This window comes from Halichoerus grypus, chromosome 4 (genome assembly GCF_964656455.1).
Source record: "Halichoerus grypus chromosome 4, mHalGry1.hap1.1, whole genome shotgun sequence".
Lineage (NCBI taxonomy): Eukaryota > Metazoa > Chordata > Mammalia > Carnivora > Phocidae > Halichoerus > Halichoerus grypus.
Window position 1 is genome coordinate 19,153,851 of NC_135715.1, and position 22,898 is coordinate 19,176,748.

Below are 22,898 nucleotides of genomic sequence, written 5' to 3' on the forward strand. Positions count from 1 at the left end.
GAAAGAAAAGGGAAGGCAAGTTTGCAAAACCACTTTTAGTGATTTCGAATTACTTTCGAGTTTACATATGTGAAATTCAAGATTCCATGTTTTGTTTTTTTTTTTTTTTTCAAGATTCCATGTTTTGAATCATTAATATCAAGTAAAAAAAGTTATAGGCTGTGTCTTCTGTCAAAAAATAACACAAGAATAATTGCTGTGGAAGCGATGAATTGACACTAACCATGTGAATATTCATTTATAGCAAATGAATAGATTTCCACAAGCTTCTGGTATTTGCTCATTAACCACATCTTCCCAAAATTCAATCAAGAACTATTATGGCTGTCACACAGTAATTGTCACTATTAGCTACAATATTTATATCTTCGTCACAATTATATGGCCAGCTTCACAGTATTGTAAACTTTAGTATTTCAGAAGGAAGACTCTCAAATGTTAACTGATAAGATGTAATCAAAAAGTACTCTTATGGCTGTTAATTATGTCTTTTCTCTAAAAGGAACATGACCCAAATGTGATGTTTTTGCCAAAGAATATGAGTTTTCTGGTGTCAGTATGAAACTCCATTAAATATTTCTCTGAAGTAACTGGATTAATATGCTTCCTTTAAAGGAAGAAATGTAGTTACTTCTACACTATAATGGGATATATTATTCTATTTCTTGGTTTTTTGTTTTGTTTTGTTAGCATAACAGAAAGGAGTTTCTCATTGCAATTCAATAGTCAATTTGTGTAGCTCCATTGCTGGACCATATTGGCAAAGTAAGCTATGCTTCAATGCTATTTGTCCAAGCAACCTAATTGAAGAAAATAAATTTCTATTAAGAATCAAGACTGATGGGCCGCCTGGGTAGCTCAGTCATTAAGTGTCTGCCTTCGGCTCAGGTCATGATCCCAGGGTCCTGGGATCCAGCCCTGCATCGGGCTCCCTGCTCAGCGGGAAGCCTGCTTCTGCCTCTCCCACTCCCCCTGCTTGTGTTCCCTCTCTTGCTGTGTCTCTGTCAAATAAATAAATAAAAATCTTAAAAAAAAAAAAAAAAAAAGAATCAAGACTGCAACCATATGTAGCCAACAGAAAGTGATCTGAAAAGTGTAGCCAAGCTAAGTTGGAAATTACATCCAATTGTAAAGAAATGCTCCTTCCTCTTAGCATTATAATCTGCTTAACCAGTGGTTTTTATTTTGAAAGCAGGGGAATGATTTTTCAAATTCAACCTTTGCTGAAGTCTCAGTGTATCTACTGAATCATTGCAGATGCTGTAGTACAAACAGTGTCCCAAAGATATATCAGATTAATCTTCCCCAACCTGTCTTCCTTCCAACAGATATACAAAGGATGTCTAGAAAAGTTTCAGAGAACTGGTGCAAACAGAATTTGCCTCATAAGAGTTTCTAAGATAAAACAAATAGCTGTATAGTACACCTAGAGAGTAGTTGTTTGCGGTCTTTGTCTTCTATTTCTTCTTTTTAATTTTTTAAACTGATGTAATTATATCGAATTGTAATACTTCGGATCACTATATTACTTCTGTATTCCATAGTCTTTATTAATACTTATAACTTTAGTCTGGAGTATATGCACTCTAGGAGGGTGTAACAGGATCTGTTTGCGTCTTTAATCTTAGAATTTCTATGTATTTTTATAGCATTCTTTAAAACCTTGGTTTTACTATAAACATATGTATTCATATATGAATACACATAATGAATATACATTCATTGGGGGTATGCTCAGTGGAAAATTAGTCTTTGGATGTGAAGGTTTAGGTTAGCATTCCCAAAACTAAGTTCAAATTACACATGAAGTACTTCCCAAACCTACCTTCTAATCTTATTGCTGTACTTTTCTGGATAAATTCCCTGCATCACTGAACACACTCCACACTTTCAAACTTCTGTGATTTCCCTAAAGCTGTTCCCTCAGCTTGATTCGTCTTCATGTCCATCTCTTCCTGCCCATTTTTCCTATCCAGTTTTCAAAGCTTTACCTCAAGCCATATGTAATTCCTTTGAGGAAGTTGAAAGAGTCTCAGAACTAGGGTAAAAATAAACATTTTAGTGCAAAAATCTTGTGTGAGTTACATTTCACTGTGATTAGCCAAATGGACTTTCAATAATGAGTACTGAAAAATAGCAAGGGAGGTTAGTGTATGCAGCTTCTGGAATCTCTCACGTTCCTCGCTAGACACACAATTTGTTGGCCATGGAATTCTGTCTTTCCCAGATGAGCTCCTGCCAACTGGAATTGTCTGAGTGGGCACATACCAAGACTTTTCATGCAGTTTTTGAAATAGGACTTATCAAGGCAAATCACCTAGACCAGACACTCCATCCTGGGTTCAGTTTCCTACCACACCACCAGTGGTGATTCATGCGGAAGTCAAAAGTAAAACTAAGGACACATTATGAGCACACCATTCTTTTCCTGTTTTCTAGCCTTACACTGTAGTTCTCTAATGTTCCTTTCAAGCTGGAAATACTTAGGATATAATGTATATTTTGTCAACCTAGTCTTACACATAAAAATCAAGTAGAAAAACTATCATTCACATTTAATATAAAAGGTAATATTATGGCAAGAATTATACAATTTTAACTCAAAAGCAGGAAAATAGAAAATATTTCATTTTTTAAAGATGTTTCCCTTTATAATACCCTGTTCTAACAAGTTACTATATTATATATGGCACAGTACCAGAGATCAGAAATGCTATTTTTTTTAAAAGATTTTATTTATTTATTTGACAGAGAGAGAGCAAGAGAGGGAACAGAAGTGGGGGAACAGAGCAGGAGAGGGAGAAGCAGGCTCCCTGCTGAGCAGGGAGCCCAATGCGGGGCTCCATCCCAGGACCCTGGGATCATGACCTGAGCCAAAGGCAGATGCCTAACGACTGAGCCACCCAGGCACCCCTAGAAATGCTATTTTTAAGAGGGAAATTATGAAATTATTCTTACTGAAGACTTTATGATTGTAGATTTCAATACTGAGTTGCTCACATTTCGGTATGTACTAGAATGTAGTCTCTACATAATTACAGGCTTTGTATTTTTGGTATGACTTTTCTAGTCCTTTGTACCTCTAATGAGTTATAGCTCTTTACTGAGAGAGCTATAATCTGAAAGATCTAGCTCCTTTTAGAAAGAGGGAAACCCCTAAAACTCTAAACACTATTATTATGCAGTAACAAAAGAAAGGCAAACTTTGATTGCCAAAGTTACACCTTCTTCCCCCCCATACTTGGTTAGTGAAAAGACTGAATTATGGAGTAATTCTGGAGTCTTTTAATTTCTGTACAGTAATTCAAACTATAACAAAAAGGTTGATAAGTTGGGAAGAATGAATAGCTTGAGATTTATAATAGGCATATTATTTATATATTTAACAAGTCATAAAGTAGTTAAATTCATTAATTCTCCTGAATAAGCATAAGTATATTCAATATTATTTGTGTTTTATGTTACCAGGTTTTACTTTAAATCTCAGGTGCAGAGATTTGATCAAAACTTCAGTCCATGTCACATTATCCAAGATGATCTATAAAAGGGTTCCTCTTGCATTCCAATGCTACTTTATGCTACCTCATAGGCATCTACTAATAAAATTCATATACAGTTCATCTAATAGGATTAATGTACATTTAGGCTATAAATCTTATTCTTTTTATACTTTTATTTGGTAAATATGGATACATTTTAAAAACACATTATTCACATCTGGCATATTCCATCTCATTATCCCATAATATTCTGAAATATGCATCTATTGTCTTCTAGCTCTAGTGATGGAAACATAAATGGGTCCAGGCTACCCAAGTGCCCCTGCAGTGAAGATCCTTATATGTGATCTTTCACTTCTTAGAGTGGCCCCTGCAGTCATACTGGAAGAGGGATAGTTGGGTCCCAAGGTCTACACATTCTTAATTTAACTACTGGCAGATTGCTCTATAAAAAAAGGCGTTGCAAGAGAAACTACCACCATCGGTGACATTTCTTCGGATTTAGCATTTGTCATTATCAGACTTTTAAATTTTGTCTATTTGACAGATGTGGTATGGTAGTTTATGTTGTGACTTTTCACCTAATTTTTAGCCTTTTGGATTTTTGTATATGCATATTAACTCCCTCCATTTTGGATTTCCTGTCCTTTTAGATGTACAGTAATTCTTAGACTCCTAGATATTCAAGACTGTTATATGTTGTAATTATCACTCATTTCCATATACCTTATAAATGTGTTGAGGCGTTCTCATGACAGGAATTCCTAGTTTTCTTATGACATCTAATAATTTTCCTCACCTGGGGTGATATGTGGGAGATAAAGAGGATCATGGCTGACTTGTTTATATGATGCTCTTATCAGTTTTCTTCAGATATTTTAGCATTGCTTGACATTAGCTCCTAGACTCCTCTCAGAATCACTATAGTGTCCTTTATCCCGAGGGTCACATTGGCCAATTAATTATTTACCAGGGAAATTGTGTGTGTGGAGGGGGGAGGGGTGGTCATAAAACAAAGCATTTTTGCTTTCCAAGTATTTCTCATTTTTGATCTGAAATTCAGAAACCTGTATTTGCCTCCTATAATCACCAGTGTTGCCTTCTAATGAGGGAGCCAAAAATCCACCAATAGTTTGAGGTCTCTCTAGGAATTACCACAGATTCATATGCATTTTTTTTAACCCAACCACTGCCAAGGACGCATGTAAGCAATAAGTCCAAATAATGAAATTTTACTGTAAAACTAATAGAAGTCCTTGCCATTCTCTTTTATTCTCATTTAAATGTAATAAATTGCAAAGCTCAAAGACCTAATTAACCAATTACTTGTCCTTTGTTATATGTCGAAACTGAGTCACTCTTGAGTAGTCTGTTAAATACAAACTGAAATGAATTTTCCGTAGATATCTACAAATTATTTGTTAGAACACTTTTGTGTACTAAAAACTAGGACTATAATACGACTTAAAGGTATAGTACAGAAAATCATTATTTAAGATTTAAAGATCTCTATTAGATAACACATAACTGATATTCCGTAAGTTAGAATATTTCATTTCATAGTTTTCCACTGGTACTTAAGTCAAAAACATGTCTTAATCCTACTTAAATTTTCCTTAAAGACACAGGTTTTGCATTTTGACTTCTATCTGCTACTTAGACATCCACTTTATGCTTACTAAATGTTTTAAGAGTTCATATGTCTAAAGTAGTACACTTTAGTGAGAAAGGTTAGAGAAATCACAGAAAATCTAAAGGATTTTTAAGAATTACTTAGAAAGTTATAACTCATCTTTTAAAGTAGGACAAGAAGCTATTTAAATAAGATGGGAGGCCTTAGGGTGCAGTATTTTAATTGCATATTTAATTAGAAATATGTTAGAGAGGTAGTGTTTAGTTTAGCTGAAGCTCATGGGTCTTAGCAAAACATTCTTTTTCTAATATTTTCTTTTACCTTTTTAGAAATTAGATGGAGCTGAATAGAATTTAATTTTGTTGCTATTCATTATGAAAGGATTAGAACCTTTTATTTTCTTACAGAAAATGAGTTGACAGGTTTATTTTAAAGGCTTTTTCTCTTTTTAGTTATCCTTGAAACTTAGTACCTTGAAACATTTGACAGTTCAGGAAAGATTAAAAGAGCATCTAGATTGTATAAACTACAATGTCTTCCATATGTTTTTACCTACCACTTAACCCAGAGTTTCAGTATCTGGGTAGTATCGCCATTAAGAGTGGAGAAGGTATGAAGCCTATGAAGTAAAATTAACTGGACTGTATTACTTTATGTGAAGGAGCTGTATTATTAACAAGGAATAAGATTCCTAGGTTTATCATATTGTACTAGACAGAAGTTTTGTCCTATGATATGTTTAAGATAGCCTGTTTTCTGCACTGTTTAATACCACCTATTTCAAATTTTTTATTTAAGATGTTATTTGTCAGAGAGAGAGAGAGAGAGAGCACGCGCACACAAGCAGGGGGAGCGGCAGGCAGAGGGAGAAGCAGGCTCCTCTCTGAGCAAGGAGCCCAATGTGGGACTCGATCCCAGGACCCTGGGATCTTGACCTGAGTCAAAGGCAACCGCTTAACCGACTGAGCCACCCAGGCGTCCCAATACCACCTACTTCAATGGAGAACGGAAGCTAAGTGAGTCCATCTCTGACTGCACAGTTTTTACTGTCACAGCATTTTCCATTCTGGGCAAAGTTGAAAGCATAAAACTACTCAAGGGGTTCTAGAATGTACCCAGTTGTATATTCTTTGTTATCCTGAAAGTTTATCATTTACTGAGGCACCTGTGTCAACTCTTATCATGATGGTCTTTCAGGAGGTCTTATCTTTTCAAAATGCATTGCTCACTGTCATGAGATACTGATAGGCAGCTGCGTGGATGAGAAGATACACTTCCCTTCCATCATTATTGGCATTCCTCTGTCTTTAGAAATAAATGTACTCCTGGAGCATAAAGCAAGCTATGTGGAACTGGGGAGCATCAGAAAGGAAATTCAAGAAGTAGAATGCATAGCTATGGCAGAACTTGAAGAACTTGGCTCAATTTCAATGGATTAAATAATGGGTTTCTGGGTTGTTGAGGATGGGTTTATGGCAGGGGGTGTTAATTATGTTGAATGGTGTGTTAGGTCTTCATTTGCACAAACTTAGAAGCTTAAAACACTTGTTTGTTATCTCAATTCTGTAGATGAGAGGTATGGTGTGTGGATTCTCTGCCTAGGGTCTCCCAAAATGAAATCAAGATATTGACTGAACTATAGTCTCTAGAGCTAGGGGTCCTCTTCCAAGTTCATGTGGTTTTGGCAGAATTCTATTCAAGTATGTAGGACTAAAGTTGCCTTCCTTGCCATGTGGTCCCCTTCACCTTAAAGACAGCAATAAAGATGTCCCTTATGTCCTTATGCGTAGCCCAAATCTCACACTTCAGAATAGGTCTTCACGGAGAACCCAGTCCCTTTTAGGAACTCAACTGGTTAGGTGAGGCCCAAGATACTGCCCCCCACTTTTTTTTAGACAGAGCAGAGATTTTTATTTTTATTTTTTTTTATTAACATATAATGTATTATTTGTTTCAGGGGTACAGGTCTGTGATTCATCAGTCTTACACAATTCACAGCACTCACCATAGTACATACCCTCCCCAGTGTCCATCACCCAGCTACCCCATCCCTCCCACCCCCCTCCAACTCCAGCAACCCTCAGTTTGTTTCCTGAGATTAAGAGTCTCTTATGGTTTGTCTCCCTCTCTGGTTTCATCTTCATTTTTCCCTCCCTTCCCTTATGGTCCTCTGTCTTGTTTCTCAAATTCTTCATATCAGTGAGATCATAGGATACTAATCTTTCTCTGATTGACTTACTTTGCTTAGCATAATACCCTCTAGGTCCATCCACATCATTGGAAATGGCAAGATTTCATTTTTTTGATGGTTGCATAATATTCCATTGTGTGTATGTATATATATATACCACATCTTCTTTATCCATTCATCTGTTGATGGACATCTAGGCTCTTTCCATAGTTTGGCTATTGTGGACATTGCTGCTATAAACATTGGGGTGCATGTGCCCCTTCGGATCCCTACATTTGTATCTTTGGGGTAAATATCCATTAGTGCAATTGCTGGGTCATAGGGTAGCTCTATTTTCAACTTTTTAAGGAACCTCCATACTGTTTTTCAGGGTAGCTGCACCAGCTTGCATTCCCACCAACAGTGTAGGAGGGTTCCCCTTTCTCCGCATCTCCACCAACATCTGTCATTTCCTGACTTGTTAATTTTATTTATTTTTTAATTTTATTTTATTATGTTATGTTAGTCACCATAAAATACATCATTAGTTTTTGATGTGGTGATCCACAATTCATTGTTTTCACATAACACCCAGTGCTCCATGCAGTACGTGCCCTCCTTAATACCCATCACCGGGCTAACCCATTCCCCACCACCACCCTCCCCTCTAAAACCCTCAGTTTGTTTCTCAGAGTCCATAGTCTCTCATGGTTCATCTCTCCTGACTTGATAATTTTAGCCATTCTGACTGGTGTGAGGTGGTATCTCATTGAGGTTTTGATTTGTATGAACAGACATTTCTGCAAAGACGACATCCAAATGGCCAATAGACACATGAAAAAGTGCTCAACATCACTCGGCATCAGGGAAATACAAATCAAAGATACTGCTTTCTTAAAAGTCAGTTGTGACATAACATCCCAATCATAGGAGTAAAACTCAATCCTTGAGATTATACATGGCATCCACAGTAGGGGCAGCAATTCTGAAAGCCATTTTAGTATTTTGACTACTAAAGGTAGGTTCATTGTATGGAATTTTAATGAGCTACACTATTATCTATATTCAATGAAAGCACTTAAAATGCATGTGTACATGTAAAGAGATGAGAATAAGGAAATCAAAGACTTAGAATTTCAAAGATAATGTTTTCTCAAGGCCCATGAGCTTCAGCTACACTCTACTGATCTAGCATTTTTCTATTATACAAAACTATTTGACACTTATTACCAAGTTGTAATTATCAACGCATGGTAGTTAAATACAACCTAGTATCTGACTCATGAAGACAAAGAGTTTTATTTATTTTTAAGATTTTATTTATTTGACAGAGAGAGACACAGCGAGGGAGGAAACACAAGCAGGGGCAGTGGGAGAGGGAGAAGCAGGCTTCCCGCTGAGCAGGGAGCCTGATGCGGGGCTTGATCCCAAGACGCTGGGATCATGACCTAAGCCGAAGGTAGATATTTAACGACTAAGCCACCCAGGCACCCCAGACAAGGAGTTTCAGTTTAAGAGACCCTGTAGATAACTGTAGATCAGTGAGGAAAATGGGACTGTGAGTAATCATGACAGAACTCTTAATTCAAAACAAGCAAACAAGATTGTTTTGAACCCCTCTGGCATGCCTAAAACTCTGCTAATACTATAAAGATACAAAAAGCCCAACTCTTGACATGTTTTTCTTAAGATTTGACTGGAATAAACCATCTCTCCACACAAGTCAGAAGCGCCTAATTATGCAGTATTCACTGTAAATGCAGCGCAAAAGTAAAAAAGAAAAAAAAATACTAAGAGTTGAAATAATTTTGTTTCAGAGGCTCTAGGTAATAAAGAGTGTGATCTGGGCTTTGAAGGATGACCGGTATATAAACACATACAGCGGAGGAAGGACAGCGTTATGGGTTTTAGTCTAAACATGGAAGTGGGGGATTCTGAAACTGATTGGACAGAGGGTGTATGTTGTGGACAAGTGTATTTGAATGGAATGAGTGGGGATGACTTGTAGGGTGCTTTGAAGATCCTAAGAGGCACTGTACACCAGAGCAGCCACAGTGGGGCATGAAAGTGGTGTTTCATAAGGATAATTTTGAGATAATGCGTACTTTATAGAAGACTGTGGAAGTGCCAAAGGCAGGAAAACTAGAAGGCCATTTCCACAATGCAAGCTGAAAGTTCTCTACACTGGTAGTAACTGTGGAACCAGAGGAAATTGAAACATCACCAAGGCTTGCTCCCAGAAGAAACAACTGGAACTGGGGACATCTGGTCTTTAACCAAGTTGGGACATGTTATCAACATCTTCCTGGTTTTCAGCCTGGTTGGCCAGAAGACTGTTAGCACCATAAAAGAACTGACTAGCTCTCACTGTAATTCAGTTTTGAAGAACAAGAGCCTAGTTATAAGCAGGCATGTTGAGCTTGAAAGGATGGCTCTATATTCAAATACATATACTCCATCCTAAGTTTCAAACAACACCAGAAATAACCACGTTCATGATTAGAGGTAAAGATTTTTAAATAGAGATAGAAGCCACAGGGGTGAAAGATTTCGTGGTGAACCTAAGTGAAAGGAGACACCATTAAAGATTTAAGGAAAAGGTTTTGTGAGGCCATTTTGGTTGTAAACAGCAAGAAGCATTGAAAACCATGAGAGCAAAGGGAACTGGCAAATGGAAATCAAGATGCAAGACCCAAGGGAGAGAAAGTAGTCCATTATCAGATGCTGAGATAAGATGGGGAGAACCCAGAAAAACCATTTGTTTCAGTTATTTAAAAAAAAAAAAGAAACTTTCCGTTAATACATGTGTTAGAGCCTTGCTATCTACTACATAGGTTCCTGATTGGGCCTGCAGGTGCTCAAGGAACACAAAATTTAACAAACATTTTTCAAGAAATCCTAGAAGTGGTAGGGTCTTGAGATAATAACTGAGAATATATACCTACCATGTGGTCTTTTTTTCAGCTTATGTCAACAAAACATCCTCAAGTTACAAGCATATTTACTACACCTGTGTATGCATGAAGCTTGCTCGTTCTAAGGTTCTTGGTCCATTTTTTTTTTTTTTTTTATCATGAAGTGATACCACACCAAACATGCAGACCTATGTTAGGCTTTTAGTGACCATGAATAACTCTAAGCAAATAAAAATTTTTCTTCCATAGGTTTACATCCCTTTTGATGCTAGAAATTTTATTTGAATACCATAAACTACATACTTCATCAAGAAATGCAAAGATCATTTTTAAAGGAACAGAAACCATAGGCCAGCTAAAGTCACCACCAACATACCAAATCTTCAGGCTATATGAACACAAGTGTCCAATTTGTCCTAAGTCTGTGTGCAAATCCCTAGGATTTATAATATTTACAGCAATGATTAATATATTTATGGATCAATTAGAAGATGCTATTTACTGTTCAAAGTCCTTTACATGTATTTTTATTGAATCTTTGCAGTTACATTAGAAAGCAGCAACTACTGTAATTTTTATTTTACAGATAAAGAAATTGAGGCGGGATTACTAAAGTTCACACAGCAAGTAGAAGAGCCAAGATTTAAGCATTTTGTTATAACTGATGAGTATTAGCCTAAAGAAATTAGTTAACTTTGTCTTCAAAGAGACTGCTTCTTTTGATGTTCACAGAATACTTAGAATGAATTTGTAAACACTAAGGGATTAGGAAATGTAATAATTCAGGCTTTCCTTTTGCCTATTCCCAGGGGAGGGAGGGGTGTTACCTAGTACAGCATTGACAAGAGACACAACTGACATAATCAATTGCTCCTATTCACTACAATAGGCTTCCCCCACCCCCTACCCCCAAAGGGTAAGGCCTATAGAATTATCAAGGTCGCACCGAGGAAGATTTATCTGTCTAAATCAGAGTAGGATGGCTACAGAAATTCTACCACAGAAGAGCTGGACTTCTGGGTTGTATTACTTACACACACACACACACACACACACACACACACACACACACACACAATCACCTTTTCCTATTTCTCAAAGCAGTCATCCACCCTGAGGGAAACTTAAACTTGCTAAGAAAGTTGTTCTCCACACACAAAGCCCAGCTATATCTGAAGGGTGAAGACAGCTCCCATATTTAAGTTTTCATTTTAAAGCAAAGGTTGGGCGGGGGGGTAAGCATGGAAAATGGTCTATTCTAGCTCTGGCAGTTTATATTGGAGTTTTTGTTGTTACACGTAATATCAAGTGTCAACTGGAGCAGCTTTTCTAAAATAGAATTGGATCCACTTTTTCCTAAAAATTCAAAAGCCATCTTGTTACCATTTTCCCCTGAGGTTGCCATAGATCAAATAGAGAGATGAAAGTCAAAATAAACCTCATTCCGACTATCACCTAAGCATTGCAAGGAATGTACATATAAGATGAAATACTGGGGGGGTGGGAAGCTTCTAAAATTCTGACAATAGAGTAACTAATGCCAGATGATGAGTGTCTGAAACACATTTCTTACGATTTTGACTGTTCTCACTTTTATAGTTTGTATTATCATTGTAAGTTTTTTTTTTCCCTCCCTATTCTTTCAATTCTAATTCAAGCTAGAAGAGTAGCTATTTTCAGGGTTTAGAGCTTCAAAAACATCCAGTTTCTTATTTGAAGGCAAGATGGTTTTATATTCAAAATCTGTAATTTAGGCTTCCAACTGACTCCAGGCAATAAACATGCTATTCTTTTCTCTGACCTCTTTGCCCCAAATTTGGCTTTCGAAAATTAAGTTTGCCAGTGATGTAGACAGCTACAATGAACCTTAAAGTAGTACTTTTTTCAGGCAACTTTGAATGCCTAAGAGAAAAATCAGAACCCTACTTCTATCCACTCATTGGGTTTCCAAAAAGTGTCAGGTACTATGTCATTCTAAATCTAAATCATTACCGTCCTTCTAATAGGCTTTTGTCCTTTGACCCATTCCAGTCAGTTATTCAGTGAAAAACATCATCAGTACTGTCTCAGAGATGCCAATCTAAGAAGCCACTGCTAAATTGTTCTTATTCTTATAGGCTTTTAAGTATAGATGAAAGCTCTTGGGCCATTCTCACTTCCAAAATTACACATGGATTTTGCTCACTCAGATTAAGCCTAAAATGGTGCTTTCCTTCAGGCTATTAAGAGATTCTATATCCTGAATAAATAATGACAAAATGTAGCACCTCCAAAACTGGAATCCATTCATTTTACAGAGAAAGTTAAAATAAGTCACAAGATGATATTCAATAGCATTCTGTAAAGGCCACTAGGGGTTTCTGTCGGAAGAATAATGACTATTGTCTGCATTTGCTCACTATATTCTTTCAATGAACATGTTATTTCTAAAACTAAAGTGTTACTTTATTAGAGAAAATCAAAATATGTTATGATTTAGTAGAGTTTCTGCTGCAGTATTTAATGTCAAGTATCTTAGAAGAAATGTATACCAAGTAGGATGCAAATGTAAACAGTTAACATTTCCTCTAAGGTCCTTTAACTCGGCTTTCAAAATTGCTATGCTCCTATTGTAATGTTTGCACCATTATCAGACAACAGTTGTGCTGATAAAATCTCCTGCTCAATCAATGTCTAGATACCTAAGTGAAATGACCAGTTACTAAGCTAGCAGAAACAGTTCCCAGTTTAAATCAAACTCATCTGTTGCCACCAGTTTACAAAGCAAAATGACCTATGACCCCACCCCCCACCCCAAGTAGTTTATGTTGCTGTAGTTAGGCTAATGTGTGGTGTGGGAATGTTTTGACTGTGTGGAGAAAGTTACAGTCAGCAGAGTTTTCTGACAGTTCTATGAAGAATGGAGCCTGGATTAAGGCAATGCTTAATTTCTGAAGGTTCAAAGAAAGCATTTTCTTTATTCAGAATATCGAGGTAGGATGACAAGTAAATCTTTAGCAGTTTTTCGATCCAACCTATTTTTTTTTTTTTTTTTTTAATATTTATTTGACAGAGAGAGAGAGCAAGAAAGGGAACACAAGCAGGGGGAGTGGGAGAGGGAGAAGCAGGCTTCCTGCTGAGCAGGGAGCCCGATGTGGGGCTCTATCCCAGGACGCTGGGATCATGACCTGAGCCAAAAGCAGATGCTTAACGACTGAGCCACCCAGGTGCCCCAACGATCTGACCTATTTTTGAGAGACAACAAAAAGCCCACCCTCCAAAGTAACACGCTTCGGAGAGTAATACTGACTCTATTCGAAGATACAGTTTTCAGAGGGATTGCAGTGGAGGAGACAAAAATGATGTAAGTGAAGCTCATACCTTAGGTTTCTGTTGATATTACCTGTCCAATAGAAACTGACTTGTCTAAAGATTGGTTGTCTATTAAATTGAATTCCAGGATCTAGGAGGCACTTTAAAGCCAAGTAAACCTCAAGGCTTTTATCCTGTTTTTACCAGTTTTGTTAAAACTAAAAATTAAAGAGCTGACGTTCATCACCGTTGTGATTTACGACAGAACAGAAATACTTGAAATTCGTGATGCCAACAGCTGTGTAACTTTTGTGTTACCCTGGCGATGTTCATGTATTCGTAATGATGGTAAAGAATTACTGGTTTGTTATGTATGGAGGAAGAAAGTCTCTGGCTCCAAGACCTTTCCAGCAGAAGAGATTTAGCATCATTATTTCTGAAATATGACCTTCCCCGGCAGCATTTCTAATTATACTCGCAAATTAGAACTAATAAACTCTGAAGACCAGACTCATCATTGTGACTTAGTGTTCAGTTCTGTTGGAAAGTGAGCACTCATTGCAGAAAAAATGGTGTTAGGAATTGTGGATTGAAAAAAAGGCAGCCTTTTGAATGTATCAATTCCCCTTGTTAGTAAATAACAGTAGCAGTAATTATGGACCATAGAGATCCACATTCTCAAGCATTCTTCGAGAGAAATACATCATTGCCAGCACTCTGGCCTTGGTTATGTTCTCCTTGGCATCAAGAGAAGGAGTTTGAACAAAAGTCATCTATGGAACCAGAGCATATGTTTAAAAAATTTCAAGCTGCTGTGTAAGTTCTCCAACAAGCTCTTTCAGAAAGGAAAGTGAAGGACATCAATGGATTACTTACATCTATTTTATCAATTGGCAGTCCTTGGCAAGATACATTTGAAAGGATAACAACAACTGTCAGAACAACATCACAAACTGGCTTTTAGGGTTTTGGGATTTATAAAATCTCGCAGTATTGTCCCCATAGAATTTGAGTCTTTTTTATTCTACTTTTCAAACCTCCATTAGTTCCAAGCCTCTTTTTTGCTATTTTTTTTTGTATTTCACTAATTTTCATATGTGTTTACCCAGGTAATTTACATCATGAAGAAAAATTGTGTCAAAAGAACACAGAAAGCAAAGGAAAAGGATAAATTTAAGACTTTCCTCGGAACTTCTCAGTGTTCTCATGAATTATGTGTCTGGGCCTCATTCCAGTGGTCTCTGAATTACAGCCATAACCTCAGACGGTGCCAGTATTCAGAGCATTTTCAAAACTGATATAATCGCTCCTTTTTCAGCTAGAGGCAGATAGGAAATTTCCTTTATTTCGTTCCTTTTGAAAACACAGCTACATATAAACCCAGGGTAAGATACTCAGCTGCTCAATAATGACACCAGATAATTAGCAATTGCTTAGCATGTACTATATACTCATGTTCATTCATGAAATCTTCACAACTCTGAGGTAGGTATCATGGCTATTGTCATTTTTCCACACGAGAGAATGGAGGCGCTGACAAGGAAAAGAAAATTGCCAAAAGTTACAACTAGGGATTGGTTGAGCAGTTCAGCCATCTATACCTATACCTTGGACCCCCTTCAGACCACCCTTGGTTGCCTTTGAATAACCTTCTTGATTTCAGCCAAAATGGTCTTCCCGCCCTTACCGTAGAACAAATACACATAAGCCTTTTAATCATAACTGGAAAATACATTCATTCTGAATGTCATACTTGAGCTACTTGAGGTCAGAACGCTTGTTCTTGCTTGAGATTCTCTGGTATGTGGCAGGCACTCTACTGGACACAGAGCGGATGGTAGTCAACTAAGGAAATCTAATCCTTGCCCTCAAAGGTTCTGGTCTCGGGCACCTGGGTGGCTCAGTTGGTTAAGCAACTGCCTTCGGCTCAGGTCATGGTCCTGGAGTCCCGGGATCGAATCCCGCACCGGGCTTCCTGCTCAGCAGGGAGTCTGCTTCTCCCTCTGACCCTCCTCCCTCTCATATGCTCTCTCTCTCTCTCATTCTCGCTCTCTCAAATAAATAAATAAAATCTTGAAAAAAAAAAAAAAAGGGGTTCTGGTCTCAAAGACTGTACATTAGATTCTCGGCTTTAGCTACCACGTATCAGTATCATCTGGGAAACTCATTTCTGAGAGCCAGACACACCCAAAAATAATTACATCTGATTAGCTAGGAGTGGAATTAGTAACTAGAATTGGCTTTTTTTTTTTTTTTAAAGACCCCTAACAATTTCATGTCTGGCCAAGATGAAGAACTCTCATCTTCTGGTCTATTGGTCAGATAGACAATATAGTCACAGCAAAAACCATTACAAAACTTAGTATGAAGTATGAAAAAGTGTGATGGTAGATTATAAGAGGTTTGGGATGGATGTCAAAGATATTGCTCTAGAGAAGCATGCATTAAGCTAACGCTAAAATAATGAACTGAATTTAGTAAGATGAAGTCACTTTTTTTTTTTTTTTAAAGATTTTTTATTTATTTATTTGAGAGAGAGAGAATGAGAGACAGAGAGCATGAGAGGGAGGAGGGTCAGAGGGAGGAGCAGACTCCCTGCAGAGCAGGGAGCCCGATGCGGGACTCGATCCCGGGGCTCCAGGATCATGACCTGAGCCGAAGGCAGTTGCTTAACCAACTGAGCCACCCAGACGCCCAAGATGAAGTCACTCTTGTGAGCATTCCTAGAAGAGGGGAACATGTGGATGCCCAGGCCTTAGTGTGTTCCAAGAACAGACAAGGGCATTATTGCCAGAGTGTGATGCAGCAGGTATATGAAGTGAGTCTGAATAAATATTCATGGTTCCTGTTATAGTCTAGTAAAATAAGGTGAAGGAGATCCTCAGCTTTGATGTCCCTCTCCTATATTTTTAATTCTCCTTCCTATAAACTCTGTAGATAACATGCAGAAAAATAAAACCAAAAAGGTAGATGCAATCTCAAATGAGCTTACTCCATTTCCCTTGTAAAACAGTTCTCTTGATTGGACATTTCACAGATTCTGCTTTGTAGGAAGCAAAGAGGTAGCATGATAGATCCTAGAAAAAGACATCACAGACGCTTGTGCACAGCCTGAGGGGCTGGCTATGTGCAAATAGTAGAGGGCTGGTATTAAACCGCCTCTGTGGACTTCTGTCTCTGTTCTAGTTTTAGTCTTAAGAATGATTTCTATATAAAGACCTCTTCTCAGCAATAGCCATCGACCCGATTGCTTGGTTGTGTTATTGTCATCACTGCCCTCTATCCTTCAAAAATACCATCGTCCACTAAAACATTAAGTTATCCCCTCTAGAGTTGACCCCCAACCAGGTGACTGGTACAGCCTTGCATTACTTTGGTCACCAAGTCATGCACTAAGTATTCTCAGCCTCTTCTGTTTTACTGTGTGACAGAAGACACCATTCCTCCCCTATTAGCAGCAGGAACATATTGCAGAAAACTGGCGGCATCTTGTTTGATTCTTAACTCTACGGTAGGCAGCCACAAGTCTCCTTGATGTATGTAATCATTTAAAAGTCAGATACCATTTTAAAATTTAGAAATTAAACATTCCTTGCTACTCAAATATACATAACATACATATCTGTAATATATAGATAGAAAATTCAGCTTAAGAAATTTGATGCAAACAATTTTAAGTTAAATAGAAAAGAACCAAGCATCAATTCAAGAAAGAAAATGTAGAATTGGCACAAAGTTCTGTGAACTCCCCAGAAATTTCATGGACCAGTTTATTCAAAACCTGAGGCCAAATGGGGCAGGATGCATCCTCTTTGGGGCTCTCACCTGCTCTGACTCCTTCGCAGCCAGGATTTCTCAACCAGAATTTACATATTTGCAGGTGGAACTCTGCTGGGCATGAAGCCCGCACACACTGGTGTGACACAGGAGGACTGGGTTCTGAGCATTTGGGGAAGACCTATGTATGAGAGGTCTGGTGAGGCTTGGAGGAGGTAATCCTTCTTGGCTTGCAGGCTTTTTCCTGCTAACTCTCTAATCCTCCCCTTTCTCAAATTCCATCTCCTTTCTTGCTTATCTAAAATGCATGTTCCTTCTGTTGGAAAGGTGCTTTAGATCATGGATAGCTGTACCTTATCAGGAATCTCAAAGGTCATAAGACATGGGATGGCTCTTCTAAGGTTGAATCATAAGAAATTGCCATTTATTTTAGGTCAAGAAAGGCCAAGTAACCATTCCATAAGTTTCAAGCTGCTACTGGTAAAGAAAATGAGGTTCTTCAAGTTTTCCAAGTTCTGTGGTCCCATTCACCAATATTCAAAACATGGGATTCAGAACAGCTTCTCTATGGATAGAAACAAAGTGTTTAGGCCTCTGAGATTATAGTGTGTACTTGGGAGCTTGAGGTCAGAAAGCCAGAATAAACTTGACCCTGAAACCCACTGCCATTTTATTCATACATGAACATTCATAGGTCAGCTGATGGCTCCTAATCTAATTAGGGCCAGAACCTAAGAAATTCAGGAAGTACCCGAGGCAGGAAGACAGGGGGCTGAAAATCACAAAGTACAGGTGTACTGAGAGCTGTCCTTAATGTTCCTCCTGATGGCCTCAGGAGCTCTTGTCAGCTCACACTGAACAGGACACATGCCAAAGGCCTATTTTTCTATACTCACCAACAGTTTTAAAGAAAAACGAAACTGCTTGTTTAGATTCAGTTCCTTTCGAATACTTTGTTTAGAATTAAGATTCATATATACTTCGTTTTCGGTGACTCTTTCAGACTAATACACTATTTTAGTGATGAGACCGATTACGTTAGCTAAAAATTGCAAAGAAAAGCCATATCGGATTCTAACCTGCGGGACTTTTAACAGTCTAATATTTCTAGAACCTTACCTGGAAACCAGAGTCATTTGATATGTACTTAGTATTGGCTTGTCATGCAGAATATTAAATTTATGCTTAAACCCTAGGCAAGTGATTCAGAGGTACTGGGCTAATTTTGTCTCCCAAATATGCAAGAAGTAGACTCCCCACTCCCACTTGTAATACCTGCTACAACAGAAGTGCAAGTTCTTAATCTTCAAATAGATATTTTTAAGATACTTTAATTATAATCAAAGAGATTATCTTCTCATCTTCTCATTTTATGTTCTTCATAAAGAAACTTTGTATTTTGTTTTGGACTTTAAACATTTTAAATCTAGAATCCTTTAGCTTATTTCAATAGTTGGCAAATATAAGCTAGTTGAAAAAAGTGACCTTTTGAAAAATTTTAATAGTTAAAATAGTTTGTGATGTCCCAGAAAAAATACCAACCCATTCTTTAACAATGTGAATTTGCTATTGTAACATTTAACAAAAATCTTAACTTGGGAATATAGACCTATTAGGTTCTCCAGAAAAAAATGTTTTTATCCTAATGATCAGTAGTATTACAACTTACAGTGATAGTACATATGTAGCTCTCTTGTACAGAAAAGATGGTTAAAATGTGATATTCCATGTGAAAAATAGGGTATTTAAGTAAAGCAAAATGTCACTTATAAAATAAAAAATGACATGCCTTATTTTGATTGTGGAATAGTGTGATGTTTTATTGTTTCTTCATTGTTATGATGCTATTTCCTAATTATTTGAACTTATAAAAAATAGGTGATTGGGGATTTTAGTCTCATTTTCAGTCTTAGAAGGCAAGGATAATCAAAATTTAATCTAGCCAACTTGAATTGTTAATTTAAGACAATGCTTTCTCAATTACATAAGTTGACAGATCTGTGGTTTAGTTCAGAAACCATTCTGTCACTCATTGACAAAATTTGTAGTCGTCATGAAAGCTATCTACCTACGTATATCAGAAAAACATTGGATGGAAACAAAAAAAAATTGTAATGCAAACACTTAAAACTATTTACTATTATAAATTTTTGGCTGATTATCCATTATCTACACAAATGAATGAAAATAAACTGGCCAGGGAAGAAAGCAGGTGGGGGAAAAAAAACAAACAATTCAAAGTAGTATATCAGGATCTTGTTTTAAAATTACATTTAATTTTGATACCAAGTTAGCAGGTCAGGTTTTGAAAATACTTCAATATCCAAATTCCTATGTAAAGATCACAGGGTTTTTATTTTTTATTTTTTTTAATTTTATTTTATTATGTTATATTAATCACCATACATTATATCATTAGTTTTTGATGTAGTGTTCCATGATTCATTGTTTGCGTATAACACCCAGTGCTCCATGCAGAACGTGCCCTCTTTAATACCCATCACCAGGCTAACCCATTCCCCCACCTCCCTCCCCCTCTAGAACCCTCAGTTTGTTTCTCAGAGTCCATAGTCTCTCATGGTTTGTCTCCCCCTCTGAATTCCCCCCCTTCATTTTACCCTTCCTACTATCTTCTTTTTTTTTTTAACACAGGGTTTTAATAGGTTACTCCTGACATTGAGAGAAGAGAGCATAATTTAGGACATAAATGTTAATTAATGATATTGAAGTTTAGGCAGTGTCCCTATCCCCTATCATTGAATAGGGTGGTTATTGAGGACAGTTGGTTGATTCTATCTGAATTTGACTAAGATGCTTAAAATATTTAGATTTTCAGTTGTATTTATTGCAAATAAATTTCTGGAATACATACCTATCTGTCATAAAGCCCATGGATATATTGCGGTATAGTAATTTAGAGCCTTCCTGCTAGATGAACCAGCAGCAGCTGGAACTTAAGTAAAAATGTAGAATCTGAGGTGCCACCGGAGCCCTGTATCTTCCAGAACCTTAAGATGATTTGTACGTGTATTAAAGCTTGAGAAGCACGGACATCATAACTCAACAGTGAAAGCTTGCAAACTTTTCCTTGAAGATCAGGAACAAGAGAAGAGTACCTATTCTCACCATTCCTAATCAACATAGTACTGGAATTCCAAGCCAGGGCAATCAGGCAGGAAGAAAAGGCAACAAAATTAGACAGAAAAGTGTGTTCATAGGACATTTTATATACAAAATTCTGAAGATTCCATCAAAAAGTTAGATGCAACCAAAGATTTCAGTAAAGTTGCAGGATACAAAATGGATATTGGAAAGTCAATAGCATTTTTAGATACTAATATCTGGAAAAGAAAGGATCCCATTTACAACAGTATCAGAAATAGTATACTTAGGAATAAGTTTTACCAAGAATGTGAAAATCCCTATACTAAGAACTATAAGACACTGATGAAAAAAGTCAAATACACATAAATGGAAATGTATCCCACTTTCATGGATTGGAAAGGTATTGTTAAAATATTAAACTATCCATGCTCCCCAAAGCCATCTATATAGTCAATGCAATCTGTCAAGATCCCAATGGTCTGAAAAATGAGAACAAAAGAAAAACAGAACAATGATTTTAAAGTTTATATGGAACCAAAGAAGATCCCAAATAGCCCAAGTAATCCTGAGAAAGAAGTACTTGGAGGTATCACACTTCCTGATTTCAAGCTATATATATATATATATATATTACATACATACATACATCCAGTATGGTATGGTATTAAAACAGATATATAGAATGGCACTGGTATAAGGACAGTGTGTACTGGTATATAAACAGACACATAAACCAATGCAGTATAATAGAAAGCCCAGAAATAAAGCCATGCACATATGGTCACTATTTGGGGAGTCGATACTCAGTGGAGGAAGGAAAAAATTCTTCAATAAATCATCCTGGTAAAACTGGTACTCACATTGAAGATTGAGACTTGACCCCTATCCTAGAACACTCACAAACATTTACGTCTTTAATCCATTTTTAGTTAATTTAAGACCAAAACTCCTAGATGAATATACAGGAAGAAAGCTTCTTGATATGGGTCTTGGCAATGGATTTTTGTATGACATCTAAGGCATAAGTAACAAAATCAAAAACAAGTGGGAGGATGTTAAACTAAAGCTTCTGCACAACAAAGGAAATGAGCAACAAACTGAAAAGACAACCTATGGAAAGGAAAAACATTTGTAAGCCGTGTATCTGATATAGTTAATATCCAAAATATGTATAGAACTCATAGAACTTAATAGCAAAAAACCCACAAAAACCCAAATAATCCAATTAAAAATGAGTAAAGGATCTGAATAGACATTTTTCCAAATAAGATCTACAAGTGGCCAACAGGTACATGAAAAGGTATTCACCATCACTAGTTATGAGAAGTGCAAATCCCAATCAAAGTGAAACAGCCATTCTAACAGGCAGGGCACACTGCCAAGATGTGGAGAATCCCACTGTTGGTGGGATTGTAATTTGGTATAGCCACTATGGAAAACTGTAAGGTTTCTCAAAAACAAAGCTGCTGTAGGAGCTAGTAGTTCTACTTCTGGGAATATATCCAAAAAATGAACACTATTTCAAAGAGATCTGTACCCCCATCTTCATAGCATTATTTACAATAGCTGAGCCATAGGAAACAAACTGCCCCATCAATGGATGAATAAAGATGGGATATAAAATTGGTACTCATTCAGCCATAAAAAAGGAATCCTGCCATTTCCAACAGCACAAATAGACCTTGAGGGAATTACACTTAGTGAAGTCTGAGACAAATATTGTATGATCTCACTTCTACGTGGAATTTTTTAAAAAACAAACTCATAGAAAAACATCGGATTTGTTATCAGAGTTTAGGAGCAGGTAAGTGGATGAAGATGGTCAAAAAGTACAAACTTCCAGTTAGAAGTATTAGCGATCTACAACATGAGTGCTACCACACTGAGGTATACATGAGAGTTGTTGAGTAGATTCTAAGGGTTGTTATCACAAGGGAAAAAAAAAACATCTTATCTATGAGATGAGCGTTAAGCATATCATGGTAATCATTTCATAATATAAGTCAAATCATTATGGTGTATACCTTTAACTTATATATTGTGCTATTTGTAAATTACATGTCAGGTAAACTAGAAAAAAATCTTGAGAAGCACTGGCTTAGGGCTTGGTCTCTCAAGTCCGGAACAAACTTCTAAATACTGGTTTCTTCACTTGTAAAATAAGACTAAAGATACCTTCTACCATTTTTCCTGTTCTATTTTGGAGATTAAACAAGATGTATACAGATTGATTAGCATGATGCCTAGCTTAAAGACAGCATTCAATAAGTAGTATTAGTGGTTATTGGTAAGCCACATAATATAACAGAATCGTAGGCCTATAAGCCAAGTGCAGTTTAATATTTGAATAAGTACTAACAAAAACAAGAACAAACCTCAGTAGATAACATACATGTTCTAGGCATGAGTTGAGCAATGACCAGTCACAGATGAAATAAGCATTCTATTTTTTTTTCTTAAAAATGAAAAACATTTGAATATATTCCTCTCCAAATATATAAGTATTT

General features: G+C 36.9%; 1 pseudogene; it reads left to right on the forward strand.

The window, feature by feature from the left end:
* LOC118528610 (heterogeneous nuclear ribonucleoprotein A1-like) overlaps positions 1-22,898 on the forward strand; it is a 96,642-nt pseudogene that overhangs the window by 62,398 nt on the left and 11,346 nt on the right.